We start from the raw sequence: 10425 nt of genomic DNA on the forward strand, positions 1-10425 counted from the left end.
AGCAAGCTGATGTGGGCAGCCGTGTTCATACCAAAGCCCTTACAATGACTTTATTCTTTCAAGTTGAAGTGCAGTTAATTTACAATGTTGGGTTATTTTACGGTGTTATTATTTCCAGGTGTACAGCAAAGTGATTCAATTATGTATAAAAGCAGAGGCATCGTTGGTTATCCATTTTAAACATAGCAGTGTATACATGACCATCCCAATCTCCCTAGCTATCCCTTCCCCCTGGCAGCCACAAGTTTGATTTCTAAGTCTGTGAGTCTCTTTCTGTTTTGTAAGTAACTTCATTTGTATAATTTCTTTTTGGATTCTATATATAATGGATGTTACATGGTATTTCTCCTTCTCTGTCTGACTTACTTCACTCAATATGACAGTCTCTAGGTCCATGCGTGTTGATTTTGTATAGCACATGGAACTCTGCTCAACGTTGTATGGCAGACTGGATGGGAAGAGGGTCTGGGGGAGAATGGATATGTGTGTATGTATGACTGAGTCCCTTTGCTGTTCACCTGAAGCTATCACATTGTTAATCAGCTTTACCCTAATACAAAATAAAAGTTGTTTTTTTTTAAAGAACCCACCTGAGCAGTGCATTAGGTATTGTGCCATCAGTTGCCAGGATAAGAGAAGTGAATCCCCGTTCTCCCTTCCATTTCATTCCGATCTTCTTAAGATGATCCTAAAAATTCAGCCTCACAAGGCTTAAGATGGGTACAGGTAACCAGCAAGTTGGGCAAAGCTATAATCAGACAAACAGATATCAGGTAACAAGAGGTGTGCCTCCAGATTGTTCAGAACGCAGGGACTGCGGGTGGGGAGAGGGACAATAAAAGCAGAGACATCACTTTGCTGACAAAGGTCTGTATAGTCAAATCTATGGTTTTTTCAGTGACACCAAAGAATTGATGCTTTCCGACTGTGGTGCTGGGGAAGACTCTCGAGAGTCCCTTGGACTGCAAGGAGATCAAATCAGTCAATCTTAAAGGAAATCAACCCTGAATATTCTTTGGAAGGACTGATGCTGAAGCTCCAATACTTTGGCCACATGATTTAAAGAGCTGACTCATTGGAAAAGACCCTGATGCTGGGAAAGGAGGAGAAGGGAGTAACAGAGGATGAGATGGTTGGATGGTATCACCCACTCAATGGACATGAGTTTGAAGAAACTCCTGGAGATGGTGAAGGACAGGGAAACATGGTGTGCTACAGTCCATGGGGTCAAAAAGAGTTGGACATGACTTAGAGACTGAACAAGAGTGGTATACATATGTATATATTCTGATTGCTTCTGGTATTGGTGCTGATCTTCTAACTGCAGGGAGGTTTCAGCATTTCTGCTCTAAGTTTAGACTTTAAAATGTAAATAGACCTCTGCTTCAACCATGTGGAGCTGATCAACTGCTTTCTCTTCCTATTTGCCTTAGCAAAAGTTTTAGTGTCCCAAGAGAATGATGTATGTTATGACCAATTAAGTTTTCTTTGTTTTATTCATCTGTCCTTTAAGTATTTGTTGAAAGACTACTATGTGCTGCCATATTTTAAAAAATTGAAGTGTAGTTAATTTACAGGCTTCTCTGGTGGCTCAGTGGTAAAGAACCTGCCTGTCATTCAGGAGACTCGGTTTCGATCCCTGGTCCAGGAAGATACCGTGGAGGAGGGCATGGCTACCCACTCCAGTATTCTTGCCTGGAGAATCCTATGGACAGAGGAGCATGGAGGGCTACAGTCCATAGAGTCACAGAGAGTCAGACATGACCGAGCGACTGAGCAGCAGCGTAGTTAATTTGCAATGTTGTGTTAGTTTCGAGTGTATGGCAAAGTGATTCAGTTATACACATATACATTCTTTTTTAGATTCTTCTACCATATAGGTTATTATAAAATATGGAGTATACTTTCTTGTACTATACAGTAGGTCATTGTTGTTTACTGTTACAATGACTTTAAGGTTATCTCCCATCATGGATTCTTCTTATTTGAAACACTGGAGCACTGAGGTCTTTGGGTTCTTGAAAGAGTCCCTATCTCTGCACTGACTTAATAATAAAGGAGATTACAGATTTTTAAAAAGTCGCATATCTCTGGCTATCCAGAAAGTTAAAGAATATGTGTTTTAGCTAAATCTGAGTTAAAAATTTAAGCACTAAAATTTTTCACTGAAGCCGTATTGCAAGGAGATCATTCCAAATACTAACATATTTTTTGCTTTCTTGGAGCTTAAAGAACCTACTCTATGAATATGATTGGATACTAGGGGTTATTATGACTATATTGTACCAAAAAAGTTATTTCATTGAAGGAGTGGGAGGTATTGACATATATAAGAAGAGGCTCCAAAATGTATGTCTGGAGCTTTTGTCACACATAGTTTTTCCCCTTTTTTCTGGTGAGTAGATATTCTATGGGTGCCTGTTCTTATAGCTTTGTGTTTGCCTGTCATTGTCCTCCTTTGGATTTGATAAAGGCTCCACATTCAGACAGGTTTTCCTGGTGGCTCAGATGGTAAAGAATTCACCTGCAATACGGGAGACTCCGGTTTGATCCCTGGGTCAGGAAGATACCCTGGAGAAGGGAGTGGCTACCCACTTCAGTATTCTTGCCTGGAGAATTACATGGACAGAGGAGCCTGGGGGACTACTGGGGTTGCAAATAATCAGACATGACTGTGCGACTAACACTTTCAGCATTCAGACAACAAGGATTGCTGGAATTTTGTTGTTGTTGTTTTTTAATTCCCTAAGTTGTGTCCAACTCTTTGTGTCCCATGGACTAAGCCTGCCAGGCTCCTCTGTGCATGGGATTTTCCAGGCAAGAATACTGGAATGGATTCCCATTTCCTTCTCCAGGAGATCTTCTTTACCCAGGGATCAAACTTGTGTCTCCTGTATTGGGAGGCAGTTGCATTACCACTGAGCCACCAGGGAGGAATTACATATTAATATATGGTAAAAGTAAATACATGTTGGGCATGACATGAGGGACTCTCCCATGAGGAAAGTGCACAGACTTGGTCATGTCTGCTTTATATCTGTTGCTTGGAAATCTGTTCTTGGATCTTAGCTGCCTCATTCCTCTTTGGGAGAAGAGAATTCCCAGGGCGACAGTTCATCAGAACGGCAGGTAGGAAAGTGAAGAATGCACTGCAGCTGTGTAGGCAATGTAGGCTACGTGGAGAAGGTCATTTGACCAGATTATGCCAGGTAGTTTACGTGTGTGGCCACTGCTAGGACCAAAGTTATCTTTGGCCAGGACATAAAGCAGAAAGGAAAGGTAGATGAATAGTTATATTTCTGACACATTGGATGATTTCGTGGTCTTGATTTTATATATGCTTCATGATATTATTGTAATTGAATATTGCAACTCTAATATAAAATGCCACCACTATATAGTCTCTTTTCTTTGGAAACATCATGGAAATTGCCTTACAGAGAAGGGGGTCTTTGTATTCTCATCTCCCTGTTGTCCCAGCGTTGGGGGAGGGGCAGATGTTTGCTATGCAGGCCAAGTGCACAGGGAGGGTTCTAAAGTTGTTAAGTGCAAGCTGCAAGATTCTAAGATTAATTGCGCTTCACTCTCCAGTGAGATTAGTGTATTATAAATCATAGAGGCATATCCCATCAATCTGGTGCCTGAATGCGGGGAACGTGATAACCCCTAACTCAGCAGAAATGTACCTTTCATCCATTATGGCATCTCTCCTGGAATGAACCATGCAGTCCTCAGATAGGGCCAGGGCAACAGACAGCATTTTAAAAACATCTTTGAGATCACTTCCTTCTTTTATAACAGAGAAAGCATTTCTATGGCTCCTTGGTTTTATTCTACAATAACTTTAAAGGAGACAGATTTAAAGAAGTATTTTCTGGGTACTTAGTTTTGTTCAGCCCTTGGGCATGTTCTCTGGGGTTTTAAAATAAAAATATAAAGTAATCTCTACTCTCAACGAGCCTACCATTTAGTTGGGGAGAAAAGCTATTTTAATTATGATTATGTGATGTTGATACTAATTGCTATCCTTTATTTGGCACTTACTATGTACATAGTGGGGCTTCCCTGGTGGCTCAGATGGTAAAGAATCTGCTTGCAATGCAGGAGACCCAGTTCAATCCCTGGGTGGAGAAGATCCCCTGGAGAAGGAAATGGCAACCCACTCCAGTATTTTTGCCAGAAAAATTCCAGGGACAGAGGATCCTGGTGGGCAATAGTCCATGGGATCACAAAGAGTTGGATGTAACTGAGAGACGGATCAACAACAGTGTGCATACCAATAGAATATACTAAGAAATGACTCATAGAACATATTTCAAAATAAATGCTGACAAGATCAGAAAAAGGAGGAATATGGGTTAACTAGATTAGTCATGAAGGTCCCTAGAGAAGGTAGGTCTGTGCTGGGTCTTGTTCACAGGAAGGCTTTTGTGAGATGAGACAGGCTGTATTTCTCAGTGTGAGGGTATAGATTGCAAGAGAGAAGGTTAGCTGGAAGTGATGAATACCAGAAGAGGCTTGCAGGTGGCCAGTAGAACCACAAAATCTGCAGGAGTCTCTTGCTCTGCCCTTCTTTGCCTTTCCATGTTCCTTCTGCTATGGAAGTCATTTCCATTCCTCTTTGGAGCACCCTGCCTAGAGGAAGAAAATGCCCATGGGAACACCTTATCAAAATAGCAGATGAAGAGCTGAAGGCACTATAGCTACATAGACAGGTAGGCCACATGAAGATCATTTGATCAGATGATGCCAGCTAGGTTAAGTGTGTAGATACTGGTGGGGCCCAAAGTAGTGTGATGACGTTTGGCAGGGAGATTAAATAAGCTTTCCTCCCTTCCGCCCTTTTCTCTTCCTCCTTTCCATCCTCCTTTCTTTCTTTTTTTTTTAGTTCAATAAGTATTTATTAGACATCTGTTGTTGGTCCACCATAATCCGTCCATAATTCTTTTCTTGTCATTTACATGGTACATCTATTATCTAACCATTGTCTTGGTTTTTGGTAAGAAATCAGTTTATGGTTTGAAAATTCTTGTTGCCTTTGAAGTAATATTGTTGGATTTTCTAATACATATTATCCTGAAATTTTCTTTAGCCTGCTCAGTAGTAAATTTATTACTAGTTAAGAAAGATTTTAACTTCCTTGCCAGGATAATTTCTTGTTTAATCATTGACATATGGCATAAATTTTCTGAATCATGAATTAGATTATAAAATTTCTATTTATCCCTAACATGAAGCCAATAATCAACTATTTTTAACCACTATAATTATCAGAAGTTTCTTTAGTGGTGGTGTTCACTGACTTATTCTTTATATCTTACATAAAAGTAAGAAAAACTGTCTATTTGCAATAAAAACAAAGGCAATGATTAATTATTTTGCTTAATTGCTCTCAACATAAATCAGTGAACTCTGTCTTTAACTGTTGAGAGTTTTTAAAATTCACTGCTCTTTATTTTAGAATTTTATTCTTTTCTTTTTGTTTTTTTTTTTTAATTTCTTTTTCTTTTTAAAAGTTTTTTTTTTTTTTGATGCGGACCATTTTAAAAGTCTTTATTGAATCTGATACAATATTGCTTCTATTTATGCTTTGATTTTTTGGCCACGAGGAATGTGGGATCTTTATTCCCCAACCAGGGATCGAACCTGCATCCCCTGTATTGGATGGCGAAGTCTTAACCACTGGACCACCAGGAAAGCCCCTATCCTCCTTTCTTACTGTGAATATTTCAAGCTTATCATTCTGTCCCTGCTCCTTTTAATCCCTCCTCTTCCTTCATGCTCAGCTCAGTTCTTTTAGCTACAATGTCATGATCACACAATGCTCATTCTACTTCATTCATATACTCACTCAGCAAGTGCTTATTGAGGATTCCATAGCATTTTCAGAAAATATACAACCTTACAAGAGGACAGTTAGGACACAATTACAACATACTGTGACAAATACCTTGAAATGAGAAGCATAGGATGCTATGGGAGCTGCTAGCAAGAGCTTTATTAAGGGGAGAAGAGTGTCAGAAAAGAAATGACATAAAATTGAGAACTTAAAGTGTGAGTGGAGATGTTCTAAATTCTTTCTAAAGCTGTTGAGGGGGACCCCTGTTTGATCTGGGGTGCTGCTAGACACTTAAGCTTCTTGGTTGCCTTTGGCTATCGCCACCATCACACACAGGAAATTAACACATATCAACACATATTATTCAATCAATACATATTTCTTGAGCAGTTCTGTGATTTACAGGACTTCCCTGCTGGCTCAGACGGTAAAGTGTCTGTCTACAATGCAGGAGACCCGGGTTTGAGCCCTGGGTTTGGAAGATACCCTGGAGAAGGAAATGGCAATCCACTCCAGTACTATTGCCTGGAAAATCCCATGGACAGAGGAACCTGGTAGGCTACAGTCTATGGGGTTGTAAAGAGTCAGACACGACTGAGCAACTTCACTTTCTGTGATTTAAACAGTGTCCTGGGCTCTGTAAACCAAACAGCTGTAAACAAACAAGCAAAGCACCTGATTTCACAGAGCTTACATTGTGGTAAGGATGAGCAGACAGTGAATAAATACATATTACACATATATAATATTCTGGATGTTATGGGGAAAAAATGAAACAGTAAGATGAGAGAATGTATGTTCTTGCATGTGTATATGTGAGTATGTACTATTTTAAATAGGGTGGTCTGGGCTTCTCTATTGAGGGATATTTGAGCAAGAACTGATGAACTGAAGGAGTGAGTCACGTGGCTATCTGGGTGGTGGGGTATGGGGTGGGGAGGGGACAGCATTCTAGGCAGAGGGAGCAACCAGGACAAAGGCTCCCTGGAGGATGTGTGCTAGGAGTGTTCAAGAAACTTTAGAAAGGCCTGGTGGCTAGAGCTCCAAGAAGAGCATAGAGATGAATGATGTTGCAGAGGGCCCTGCAGGCCTCTTGTCCCATGCAAGATTTACCTTTAAGAGGATCCCTTCGGCTGTAGTGTGGAAATCTGACAATAGAGGGTCAAGAGTGGAAACAAGGTAAAGTAGGAACTTATTGCAATAATCCAGGGAGGAGATGCTGGTAGCTTACAGGGTGGAAGAGGGAGAGGTGGCTGGATTCTCAAAGGCAGAATGGACAGGTTTGCTGATGATCTGGTGGGGGAGTGAGAGAAGAAACAGCTCAATGATGACTCCAGGGATTTTGGCAGACTGGATTTGCCACTGACTGAGATGGGAAAGAGCATGCGAAGAACAGGTTTGGGGGAGCAAAGGCATGTTAAGTTTGTTATGCCCGGCAATCATCCTAGTGGAGACCTTATACAGGCAGGTTGTTCCACAAGTTCAAGGGAGAGTTGGGAAGTTGTCATTTAAAGCCATAAGAGAGGTTGAGATCATCAAGTGGGTGAGCCCAGGGAGAGAAGAAATGAGGCCTCAGAGCTGAGCCTTGAGTGGGGGACTCTATGGTTTACAGGTTGGGGAGTTAAAAGGTCTAACAAGAGATGAAGAGGAAGCAGCCAATGAGATAGAAAAGTCGAGGAGTACGTGTTACCCTAGATGGAATGACCACCTCTGTCTGACACTGCTGAGAGGTCAATGGAGATGAGGTCACTGGGGACCACAGCAGGTGTGATGGAGTGGTGGGCCAATGCCTGATAGAGTGGCCTCAAAAGAGGACAAGAGGAATAAAGGGGAGACAGTACTAGAGTCACCTCTTCCATGGAATTTTGCTGCAAAAGTGAGGCAGAGAAATGAGGCTGTATCTGGTGGGGGAGGTGGGGGGAGGTGGAGCCAAGAGAGGAGTATTTCCCAGTGGGAACAAAGCATTGCATTTGTAGGAATGATCTAGTAGAGAGGAAAAGTGATGATTCAGGAGACAGTGACAACCTCTGGAGCAATGTCCAGCAGGTGAGAGAATGTGGGATCCAGTGACCAGGTCGGAAGGATCAGCAGTAACAGGAGGGCAGATGGTGGGGACCTGGGGTGAGGGGTGTATGAGTTCTCCTCTGTGGCTTCTATTTTCTTGGTGAAATGAGATGTTGGGTTCTCTCCTGTGCATGAGGATGGGGAGGAGATGTCAGAGGTGTGAGGAGAGGGGAAAAGGTAAAGTGGCTATCTAGGAGGGTGGGAGAGCATGAGACATTCCTGGAGGCAACATCAAGAGTCAGTTTTAGGGAAGTGCTCGTGAATTAAAAAGTGGTTCAGGAAGACTGGGTCAGGACGGTGTTTAACTGGATAAACCAGATCTTAGCTGAGAAAAGAAAAGACACAAAAGGCAAAGGAGAAAAGAAAACATATACCCGTTTGAATGCAGAGTTCCAAAGAATAGCAAGGAAAGATAAGAAAGCCTTCCTCAGTAGTCAGTGCAAAGAAACAGAGGAAAACAATAGAATGGGAATGACTAGAGATCTTTTCAAGAAAATTAAAGATACCAAGGGAACATTTCATTCAAAGATGGGCACAATTAAGGACAGAAATGGTATGAACCTAACAGAAGCAGAAGATATTAAGAAGAGGTGGCAAGACTACACAGAAGAACTATACAAAAAAAGATCTTCACGACCCAGATAACTACAATGGAGTGATCACTGACCTAGAGCCAGACATCCTGGAATGTGAAGTCAAGTGGGCCTTAGAAAGCATCACTATGAACAAAGTTAGTAAAGGTGATGGAATTCCAGCTGAGCTATTTCAAATCCTGAAAGATGATGCTGTGAAAGTGCTGCACTCAATATGCCAGCAAATTTGGAAAACTCAGCAGTGGCCACAGGACTGGAAAAGGTCCGTTTTCATTCCAATCCCAAAGAAAGACAATGTCAAAGAATATTCAAACTACTGCACAATTGCACTCATCTCACATGCTAGCAAAGTAATGCTCAAAATTCTCCAAGCCAGGCTTCAACAGTACGTGAACCATGAACTTCCAGATGTTCAAGCTGGATTTAGAAAAGGCAGAGGAACCAGAGATCAAATTGCCAACATCCGCTGGGTCATAGAAAAAGCAAGAGAGTTCCAGAAAAACATCTACTTCTGCTTTACTGGCTATGCCAAAGCCTTTGACTGTGTGGACCACAACAAACTCTGGAAAATTCTTAAAGAGATGGGAATAGTAGACCACCTCACCTGCCTCCTGAGAAACCTGTATGCAGGTCAAGAAACAACAGTTAGAACTGGACATGGGACAAAAAACTGGTTCCAAATAGGGAAAGGAGTACATCAAGGCTGTATATTGTTACCCTGCTTATTTAATTTATATGCAGAGTACCTCATGAGAAATGCTGGGCTGGATGAAGCACAAACTGGAATCAAGATTGCTGGGAGAAATATCAAGCAGATGACACTACCCTTATGACAGAAATTGAAGAAGAACTAAAGAGCCTCATGATGAAAGTGAAAGAGGAGAGTGAAAAATTGTCTTAAAACTCAACATTCAGAAAACTAAGATCATGGCATCTGGTCCCATCACTTCATGGCAAATAGATGGGGAAACAGTGGAAACAGTGTTAGACTTTATTTTTGAACTTTCAAATCAGTACAGATGGTGACTGCAGCCATGAAATTAAAAAATGCTTGCTCCTTGGAAGAAAAGCTATGACCAACCTAGACAGCATATTACAAAGCAGAGATATTACTTTGCCAACAAATGTCCGTCTAGTCACGGCTATGGTTTTTCCAGTAGTCATGTATGGATGTGAGAGCTGGACTATAAAGAAGTTGAGCGCTGAAGAATTGATGCTTTTGAACTGTGGTGTTGGAGAAGACTCTTGAGAGTCCCTTAGAGTGCAAGGAGGTTCACCTAGTCCATCCTAAAGGAAATCAATCCTGAATATTCATTGGAAGGACTGATGTTGAAGCTGAAACTCTAATACTTTGGCCTCCTGATGCAAAGAGCTTACTCATTTGAAAAGACCCTGATGCTGGGAAAGATTGAAGGGAAGAGGAGAAGGGGACAATAGAGAATGAGATGGTTGAATGACATCACCGAATCAATGGACATGAGTTTTACAAACCCTGGGAGTTGGTGATGGACAGGGAGGCCTGGCATGCTGCAGTCCATGGGGTCACAAAGAGTCAGACACAACTGAGCAACTGAACTGGAACCCTTGCAGTGAGTGTTTTTGAAGAAGGATTCTCCAGACAGTATTAAGCATCACTATCAGCCTCATGACTACAGGAAAAACCATAGCCTTGACTAGATGAACCTTTGTTGGCAAGTAATGTCTCTGCTTTTGAATATGCTATCTAGGTTGGTCATAACTTGCCTTCCAAGGAGTAAGCGTCTTTTAATTTCATGGCTGCAGTCACCATCTGCAGTGATTTTGGAGCCCAGAAAAATAAAGTCTGACACTGTTTCCACTGTTTCCCCATCTATTTCCCATGAAGTGGTGGGACTGGATGCCATGATCTTTGTTTTCTGAATGTTGAGCTTTAAGCCAACTTTTTCACTC

Source organism: Bison bison, unplaced genomic scaffold (assembly GCF_000754665.1).
Source record: "Bison bison bison isolate TAMUID 2011002044 unplaced genomic scaffold, Bison_UMD1.0 scf7180017864384, whole genome shotgun sequence".
NCBI classification, from domain to species: Eukaryota; Metazoa; Chordata; class Mammalia; order Artiodactyla; family Bovidae; genus Bison; species Bison bison.